The 9,750-nt window shown below is 37.7% G+C and overlaps 1 protein-coding gene across 1 annotated transcript in view; it reads right to left on the reverse strand.

Annotated features, from left to right (window-relative positions):
• The window catches only part of JCAD (junctional cadherin 5 associated), a 204,528-nt gene extending 197,502 nt beyond the window's left edge, over positions 1-7,026 (reverse strand). The window contains exon 1 of the mRNA XM_053713893.1: positions 6,888-7,026. The gene's annotated coding sequence lies outside the window, so the exon portion shown is untranslated. The remainder of the gene's footprint in view (positions 1-6,887) is intronic.
• Positions 7,027-9,750: the final 2,724 nt, after the last annotated feature.

Here is a 9,750-nt window from a genome sequence, read left to right on the forward strand (position 1 = left end):
TAATCCTTTTGTATCCCCCCTCACACTCCCCCCATCCTATTGTCACTGGGGCCCCCTCTCTCACCCATTTCTGTAGTGTAGCAGCCCATCCCTCTCCTCTCCATCACCAAAACAATTTTCTGTAGGTAGAGAATCGCTTCCTCCCTTCCCTAACCCATTCTACAATGCACGGTCTACCTGACACCCTCCGTCCCTCCAACACCACCCACTCCAGCACAGCATTAGCAAACTACCTTCATATGGTAAAGAAAACACAATAAGCGCTTCCTTACCATATGAAGGCAGATGCCTTCTGCCTCTGGTAGTATGGGGCAAAAGGTAGGATGTAGGTACTATGTCAATAGGATATGCTAGGCAAAGTACCCTGTGACGTAGTACTTATACATTGGTGGCTTTAGAGAGATCATGCAGTTTTAAGTTACTTTTAAATTCATATCTAATGTCAAATTAACTTTGTTCTCTTGGTATCCATTATTGAAAAGAATATGTACATATGGTCAGTAACTTGCTACAGCAAAAGAGCAGCTCAAAAAGCGTTTCAAGAGGTATGTCCCCAGACTGCAACACAATGCAGTTTTTGTTAACGCAGTTACTACATAAAAGCTTTTAAAACATGTACTTTTACACATTCTTATGCAATGCAGTGCCTAATTTCTGATATGCACTGTGTATAAATCAAGAAATGTGGTTAATGTCACTTTAAAGCGACTTGGAAGTCAAAAATAAACTTTCAGATAGAGCAGATAGAATATGCAATTCTAAGAAGCTATTTAATGTACTTCTATTATCAAGTTTCACTATGTTCTCTTAATACACGTTGTTTAATAAGCATACCTAGGTAGGTTCGGGAGCAGCAATGCACTATTCAAGCTAGCTGGTGATTGAAAGCTAAACACGAGCCTCTTGTCATTGACTAACTAGCTGTGTTCAGTTAACACCCAGTAGTGTGCTGCTGCACTGGAGCTGTCTTTAGCTATGTGTTTAACCAGTTTTGCAGGGGTGAAACACATTGTTATATGCAACAGTGTTCTCCATAGAAAATGTTGCCAGCTGGGTAGCATTATGAAGATGTTGGGTGGCATTATGAAGTAGCCGTGTGGCATTATGAAGTAGCCCAGTAGCATTATGAAGTAGCTGTGTGGCATTATGAAGTAGCCCAGTGGCATTATGAAGTAGCTGTGTGGCATTATGAAGTAGCCCAGTAGCATTATGAAGTAGCCGTGTGGCATTATGAAGTAGCCCAGTAGCATTATGAAGTAGCTGTGTGGCATTATGAAGTAGCCCAGTGGCATTAAGAAGTAGCCATATGTCATTATGAAGTAGCCCGGTGGCATCATGAAGTAGCCCGGTGGCATTATGAAGTAGCCCGGTGGTATTATGAAGTAGCATGGTTGCATTATGAAGTAGCCCGGTGGCATTATGAAGTAGCCCGGTAGCATTATGAAGTAGCCTGGTGGCATTATGAAGTAGCCCGGGTAGCATTATGAAGTAGCCTGGTGGCATTATGAAGTAGCCCGGTAGCATTATGAAGTAGCCTGGTGGCATTATGAAGTAGCCCGGGTAGCATTATGAAGTAGCATGGTTGCATTATTAAGTAGCCCGGTAGCATTATGAAGTAGCCCGGTGGCGTTATGAAGTAGCCCAGTAGCATTATGAAGTAGCCGGGTGGCATTATGAAGTAGCCGGGTAGTATTATGAAGTTGCCCGGTGGTATTATGAAGTAGCAGGGTGGCATTATGAAGTAGCAAGGTGTCATTATGAAGTAGCCGTGTGACATTATGCAGTAGCCGGGTGGTATTATGAAGTAGCATGGTTGCATTATGAAGAAGCCCGGTGGCATTATGAAGTAGCCCGGTAGCATTATGAAGTAGCCCGGTGGTATTATGAAGTAGCCCAGTAGCATTATGAAGTAGCTGTGTGGCATTATGAAGTAGCCCAGTAGCATTATGAAGTAGCCGGGTGGCATTATGAAGTAGCCGGGTAGCATTATGAAGTTGCCTGGTGGTATTATGAAGTAGCAGGGTGGCATTATGAAGTAGCCAGGTGTCATTATGAAGTAGCCGGGTGGCATTATGAAGTAGTCGGGTGGCATTATGAAGTAGCCGGGTGGCATTATGAAGTAGCCGGGTAGCATTATGAAGTTGCCCGGTGGTATTATGAAGTAGCCGTGTGACATTATGCAGTAGCCGGGTGACATTATGCAGTAGCCAGGTGGCATTATGCAGTAGCCGGGTGGCATTATGAAGTAGCCGGGTAGCATTATGAAGTAGCCCAGTAGCATTATGAAGTAGCCCGGTGGCATTATGAAGTAGCATGGTTGCATTATTAAGTAGCCCGGTAGCATTATGAAGTAGCCCGGTGGCGTTATGAAGTAACCCGGTGGCGTTATGAAGTAGCCCAGTAGCATTATGAAGTAGCCGGGTGGCATTATGAAGTAGCCGGGTGGCATTATGAAGTAGCCGGGTAGTATTATGAAGTTGCCCAGTGGTATTATGAAGTAGCAGGGTGGCATTATGAAGTAGCCAGGTGTCATTATGAAGTAGCCGTGTGACATTATGCAGTAGCCGGGTGACATTATGCAGTAGCCGGGTGGGGGCAGTGTAATCATTTCTAATATTATATAATTTTCTGCTATTTTAACCCCTTAACCCAATCTGATGTGTATTTGATCACATTTGTTGGTGAAATGGTGGCATGAAATATACAAAAATGGGCCTAGATCAATACCTTGGGTTGTCTACTTAAAAATAATATATAGTTTTGATAGGTAAATAAAAAAACAAGACTATTTCTGTTTAAATGGAGTGATAGAAAAATGCAAAAACTTCTACAGTATTTTGGCCAGGTTTTTCTCTGAAACTCCTGGTAGTGAAGGGGTTAAGAACAAAATTAATTGTATAATTAAACGTAAATTTATTTAATGATAATTTGTGCATTAAAAGTTGAAAATTATTTAATATTGACAGTTTTTTTTTGTTTTTTTAAAGAATGTAATGATAGTGTCACCAGAATGACACTTCTTCATCTGAATGCTCTTCTGTAAAGCAGATAGGGCAGAGGGAAGTGATGACAAGTATGGTTCAAAGGTCAACTAAAAAAAAAATGTTGAAAATTAAAATAGTTTTCCCAATACTTGTGATCATTCTACATATAGCAATATACAAATGTATTTGTGTGGCCCCCTATGCATGTGTTTCTGGCTACTCTACAAAATGTTACTTTTATTTGTTAAAGGGACAGAAAACATCAGCATTTCCTTTCATGATTTGGATAGAACATAGCATTTTAAACAACTTTCCAATTTACTTCTATTAACAAAGTTGCTTCATTCTCTTGTTATCCTTTGCTGAAAGAACAGCATTGCACTACTGAACTCATCCAGTTAGCCAATCACAAGAGACAAATGTGTGCAGGCACCAATCAGAAGCTAGCTTCCACTAGTATAGGATATGTGTGTATTCTTTTTAAACAAGGGATACCAAAGAGATCAAAGCAAATTTGAAAATGGAAGTGAATTTAAAAGTGTCTTCAAATTACATACTTTATCTGAGTCATGCAAGTTTAATTTTGAGTTTCCATTTAAAAAGAAACAACAACAACAACAAAAACAAAGCTTTAGATAAGATTTGGGTTATTTCATTTTGAAACATTGCTTGCACAATTTTAGTAACAAAATTTCTGCTTGAACCACAGTAATATTATGTCAGGGGTAGCTGCAACAGGCTAAGCATGAGGATACTAATAATAAAATATATAGAGACATTTTTGCTGCCAACAGTTCCTGACATGCAGATGCAGACACATCTCATTTGATTTTACCCAGAAACTGGTGGTCATTACAACTGCTGTATCTTTATCCAAGTCTACCTTGCAGACTCACCCAAAGCGGCACCTTCTAATTTGGAAATCTTTTCCTTTATTATATTATTAGTCACTTTATTTACTTATATATGCATGCAAAGTATATATCTTCAATTAAATGCTGCATTGCGAAACCTGCACACAAAATAAATGTTTTATAAGCATTTATACTGTTAATTATTATCAGAACTTTTATTGTTTTGCTACCCCACAACAGTCCAGGGACATAATCCTTAAAAAAAATCTCTTTGGTATGTTTATTGTATCCCCTTCCTAGGGCTAGTTGGGAACATGTATAAATCAGTCCCTGAATTGAACAAACAATCACTGTGTGGCATATAGCTAGGTAAGAATTCTAAATTCAGTAAGGTGCTCTACAGCCTCTCTGGGGGGCAGGGGAAAAAGTACAATTTTAAAAGGGTAAAGTTAATAATTTATGTTTTATTATGGATGATTGAATGGACATAAATGTTGAAAAAGAAAAAAAAAATCTAATGTGTTTAAGCATTTTATCATTTCACTATTGCTTGCATATAACTATGTGTTTATCCAGAGCAAACAGGTTAAACACACAAAGCCAACTCCAAAGCAGCAATGCACTACTGGGAGTTAGCTGACCACATCTAGTGAACCAATGACAAGAGGCGATGTGTAACCACCTATCACCAGCCAGCTCCCAGTAATGCATTGCTGCTTCCAAGCCTACATAGGTATGCTTTTCACCAAAGGACACCAAGCGCACAAAAGTCCTGCTGATAACAGAAGTAAATTGCATGTTCTACCTGAACCATGAAAGTTTATTATTAACTTTTTTTTAATTTTTAGTTTACTGTCTCTTTAAAACTTTGTGTATTGTACAAAACTGGTGATGAACTCCTTGGTAACATGGGCACACAAGGACAATATCAAATGTAATGAACTATTGTATTTGTTTCCTAGCCAAGAAGCCAGCATATACTTGTCTATAGTGGAAACAAAGTTTCCTGTTATCCTAAAATTTTGAAACCATTTTGAATTCCCTGTGGAGAGAGGAAAACATCTGCACCCTATGTAGGTTACTAGCTACATAACTCATCAAAACATAGAGCTAAAAATTGCTGTACAACCCCATAAAACACCCCAGTTCAGATCATGTAATAAAATAAAATGAATAGTAAAAAATGCAGCAATGTTCATTTTATATATATACTCTGCCTTCTGTTTTTGCTGATGTGAAATTATTGTGGTTATTTTTGTGACTGCAAATCCATCAGAGATTATCTGAGCAAAATAAACAACTGCAATTTTGCTGCAATAGACAGATGTGACACCTACAAACATTTTAAAACCTCCAGGCTATGATTACTTGTGTTTTTTAGCAGAGATAAAGGAGTCCATGCGTTGTTTACACAAACACCATACATGGCTGACTATCATTTGTAGATACTTGCCATGTAACATCAGTGTTTAGTAGAGAGACTGTCTGTCTAAGCCTTCATTCTATTCTCATAGCATTTTCATTTTTCCGTAAGCATAAAAACTGCACAGCACCACACTGCTATATTCTGCTTGCATGCAAATCTGCAGACATTTTGTTATAATTATTCAGGGAGGGGGTGTAAAGTGCATACATTTCTTTTGCAAAGAGAAAATCTGGATTTCTATAATATCTACAGAATAAAAATGGATGTATACAGAGAAACAAAATCAGGATTTTGAGAAAGCAAAGCACCCTAGCAGGACAACCCCTGGAATATATCAACAAACACAGACACTGAAGCATCCATATGTGCGTCTTAGATTTCAGAGTAACTGACTGCAGATTCCTTAAACCACTTGACTAGGAACACACAGTATTTAAAGCAGGACAGTCTGCAGTTGCTACCAGCACAATTCAGTTTTCTAAATCTCTTCAATTGTGTAACTGAGCACTAACATACTAAAAATGTCAGAATAACAGAATTAATGGTACTAAAATGTATATATACACTTTTCTTCTGTGTGAAATTAATACATAATTGTAATGATTGCATTAGACGAAAATTAATAATGTTAAAAAATGAAGTCAATTATTATTATTATTTTTTCTGGAATGTTACTTGGCTTAAATTTTGATATTTTTTTAGGACTGGTCCAGTATCCACAGAGGGTTCAGGACATGATAATATGAAATGGGTGTGCTAAGGGGGGTCAGCTCCACATAAGGACATTTTTGGACTTTGCATCAACTCAGCACTAAACAGTTACCCAAAATTTTAATGAGATGGAAAATAAAAAGCCTATTGGTTAAAATGTCACCTTGTTTGCAATGACTATAGAGCAAAACCAATCTGCTATGCAAATGACAATAGTAAATGTTGAGTCCTATAGTCTAAATAATGTGTGCCTTATTACACTGAATGTCCAAAAGAGTATTCAAGCACGTTATAATTAATCATAGAGCACCCAAAATCTTCATGTTAGTCCTCCTCTTTTTTTGCATCAAAAACTCCAGATGTGAGGCATTAAAGCCCTCTAGCTAATGATCTTTATAATTCAGTAGGTATTAAACTACACAAACAAGTTCCTAATTGATGCTGCTGCAATAATACACAATTAAATCTGTAACAAAACAGAACGCCGTCAAAAAAAAATAGACTTTTCTAAGAGTTGTTCCTGATTCCTCAGTGTAATAGGACCCAACACATCCCAGCCAATTGTTTCTGGAGACCTGAAGGTTATCTCTACAGACAGAGAAATGCAGGGCAGAAAAGAGAATAAACCCTGGATAAGACGTGGTTGGCTGGTACTTGCATAACAGGCTACGTGACAATCATCTTATCATCTGTTTACACTGCTACATTTGTATAAAGTATTCCTAAAATCCTTAAACAAACTTAGCTTTACTTAATTACAGGCAGATGCAGCCCCTGCTTGTTCATTCTGCAAAGCTGCTGTTATTCATTTTACAGGCTGAGAAACAAACAATAAATAATGCTCCTGATTACGCACCAATCACAACACTAGCTGTTTTGAATTTTAGGTAATAAGGAAGGGTAAGGTCTTACCTTGTGAGTCCCTCATGCTTTTCATCTGTCTACTTGCTGTGTGCAGCAGCCCTAGAATTGTAATACAGCACTGCATGAAGCTACTGCTGAGCATGCGTACTAGCAGCAGCCACTTGGAAAGGAACTAGGAAGGGATAAGGTTCCCTCAACAGCTTAATGATTTTGCAGCCAGTGTGAACCTTGCAGAAACTTTTAAAGGTGCAAACCACAGCTTTAGTTAACGGAACATATAAAATTATACATGAGCTTGTATTTATATCTATTTTTAAAGCTACATTTAATTAATTCAATGTTATTTTACATATTGCAGTGAAACTATTATTTCTTATGGTTCTGCTGTTGAATTTGAAGCATATATTTATAACAGTGCATGGGATATATTTTCTCATTGCTGCTATAGACTTATATCCACTCTTTTTTTAATAATAAGAATTTAGCTATGTTTCAGTGTCGGTAACCATTTATATTAAATCTGCTGCTGAAAGCATTGGCTTTTTATAAAGTATTTTGTGGAAATCAGGTGTAGATCTCATTTATATTCAAAACAGAAAAATACAGAGTTAAATTTTATGTCCAACTGTCCCTGCAGGTCGCATCCTAACCTCATTGTCACCACAGGTCATGGTTGGTCTCAGACACATTCTGCACCTAGCCATGCCCTGTTGTACCCACCTGTGCTCTCGGTCCTGCATAAACTTCAAGCCTGGCACCTGCAGTCCCGGTCCTGAGATGTAGTTATCTAACAATTGTGCAAACTGTATAGGTGGTACCCGTGAGCTTCTAATGTTGTGCGGTGCAATGCACCATTAGTCATTACAGTAACACCCCAAGTCTAAAATGTGCCAGCTGCCATGTTGCTAGGCTCTAGAACTATCCCAGGAGTTTATATGAAGCACTGTGTTTGGTAAAGAGCAGCACCCAGTCCTGCAAGTTGTCAATTCAATCCCTTTCCCCCCTATGTATGGCTTGGTTTTCACCTTAGATTTGTCATCCTCTTGCACAACCCTTCCCACATATACCATGCCTGAGACAAGCTGCCCAATTCTCACTTTGGGATCACCCATGTTATGCCCAAAGCCTCCCAGGAGATAACTTACAATCTATGTGTGTATGTCCAGGATGTAGTGTGGCATACACATATGTGGACGCCTAAGTTCTCAACAGGGCTGCACTGCATGGCACTTTCAGACATTATACTGGGTCTATAATAGGAAAGATTACTCGTTTTTTTCATTAGTTAAAAAGATAGATAAAGCCTTTGCTACTTATTCTCCTGCTTAACATTGCCAACATTATTATATTAATATACTGTGTAAATTTAAGTCTGCCTGTTTCTAAGCCCCAACAGGCCACCCCTTATCTCAGTGCCTTTTATATCTTGCACGACAGCTAGACAGTGCTAGTTCATGTGTCCATATAAATAGCATTGTGCTTACTCCTACAGAGAATGAAAATGGTTATGCAAGAACCATCACTGATTCGTTAAATAATGCAAGATTGTAAAAAGCACTGAGATAAGGGGTAGTCTGCAGTGGCTTAGATACATGCAATCATAGAGGTGTAAAGTATATTAATTTAACAGTGTTGGTTATGAAAAACTGGGGAATTGGTATCAAAGAGTTTATCTAACTTTTTTAACAATAACAATTTACAAGTAGACTGTCCCTTTAAACCTACTCTGTCTATGGAAGCTAATAAAGGGGTATTGTATTCAAAGCATTTCTATAATGCACATGAAAGTGAAATATTTTTGAGTTATTTAAAATAACTAAAACCTAACACTCTTGGAACCTTAAAATAAAATAAATTCAAAAAAATCTGTGAAAAAATGTGCAATAATATAACTGAAAATAAGCAATGCAATACAATCAGTGATACAAAGTGAACCTGAATCTAAATGTAAATTTTATTCCAAAGGAGTCCCAAGTATTGATCCTTTTAATGTTCAAAAGATGAATACAGGGGGCTTCAGAAACTTCCACCTATTCAAAAGTTTTTGTTAGCTAGGGCTGCACCACCACACAATGAGTACTGGATCTCACACAACATCACTAGAAGAAACATAAACAGGGGGCGCCACATAGCATATTACAACACTGATTTTATAAAAATGCAGATCAGATCAAGGTGTTGTGATACGCTATGTGGCGCCCCCTGTTGTCTATGATTTTTTTATACTTATTTGCCTGAAAAAGTGTTACTCAAAAGCACTGTTCTGCTATTGCTCACTGGCTGTTACAGATAAATCCCTCATTTCAGTTGATGAACAAGCCTGACAAGACAATGTTGTTTTATTCAGGAGAGGAATCTGCATTTAAAAAAAGAAAGAATCTTTAAAGAGACAGGAAACACAACATTTTTTTCTATCATGATTTAGAAAGAGCAGCAATTTTAAACAACTTTCTAATTATACTCTTGTTTAAAAGCAAATCTAAATAAGCCCCGTAGCTGCTGATGGTAGCTGCACATAGATGCCTCTGTGATCGGCTCACCCATGTGCACTGCTATTTCTTCAACAAAGGATATCTGAAGAATGAAGCAAATGAAATAGTGGAAATAAATTGGAATGTTGTTTAAAATCGTATTCTCAATCTGAATCATGAAAGAAAATTTTGGGTTTCACGTCCCTTTAAAATGAAGTATGAAAAAAGTACCAAAGGGTCCCTTTAGAAGCGAGTATATAGTAGATACTGACAATGTTTTGTGCATATGAGCATATTTCCTCATAGTTCAGACAGGACATTATTTTATGTTTCACTGAGCAGATGAGGGATAACAGGGAAATCTTCAGGATCTTTTTATTTTTTCGTGCATATACTTCACCACCAAATCAATTGTGAATTTAAAGCACTTATTTGTGTTT

Source organism: Bombina bombina, chromosome 5 (genome assembly GCF_027579735.1).
Source record: "Bombina bombina isolate aBomBom1 chromosome 5, aBomBom1.pri, whole genome shotgun sequence".
Classification (NCBI taxonomy): Eukaryota; Metazoa; Chordata; class Amphibia; order Anura; family Bombinatoridae; genus Bombina; species Bombina bombina.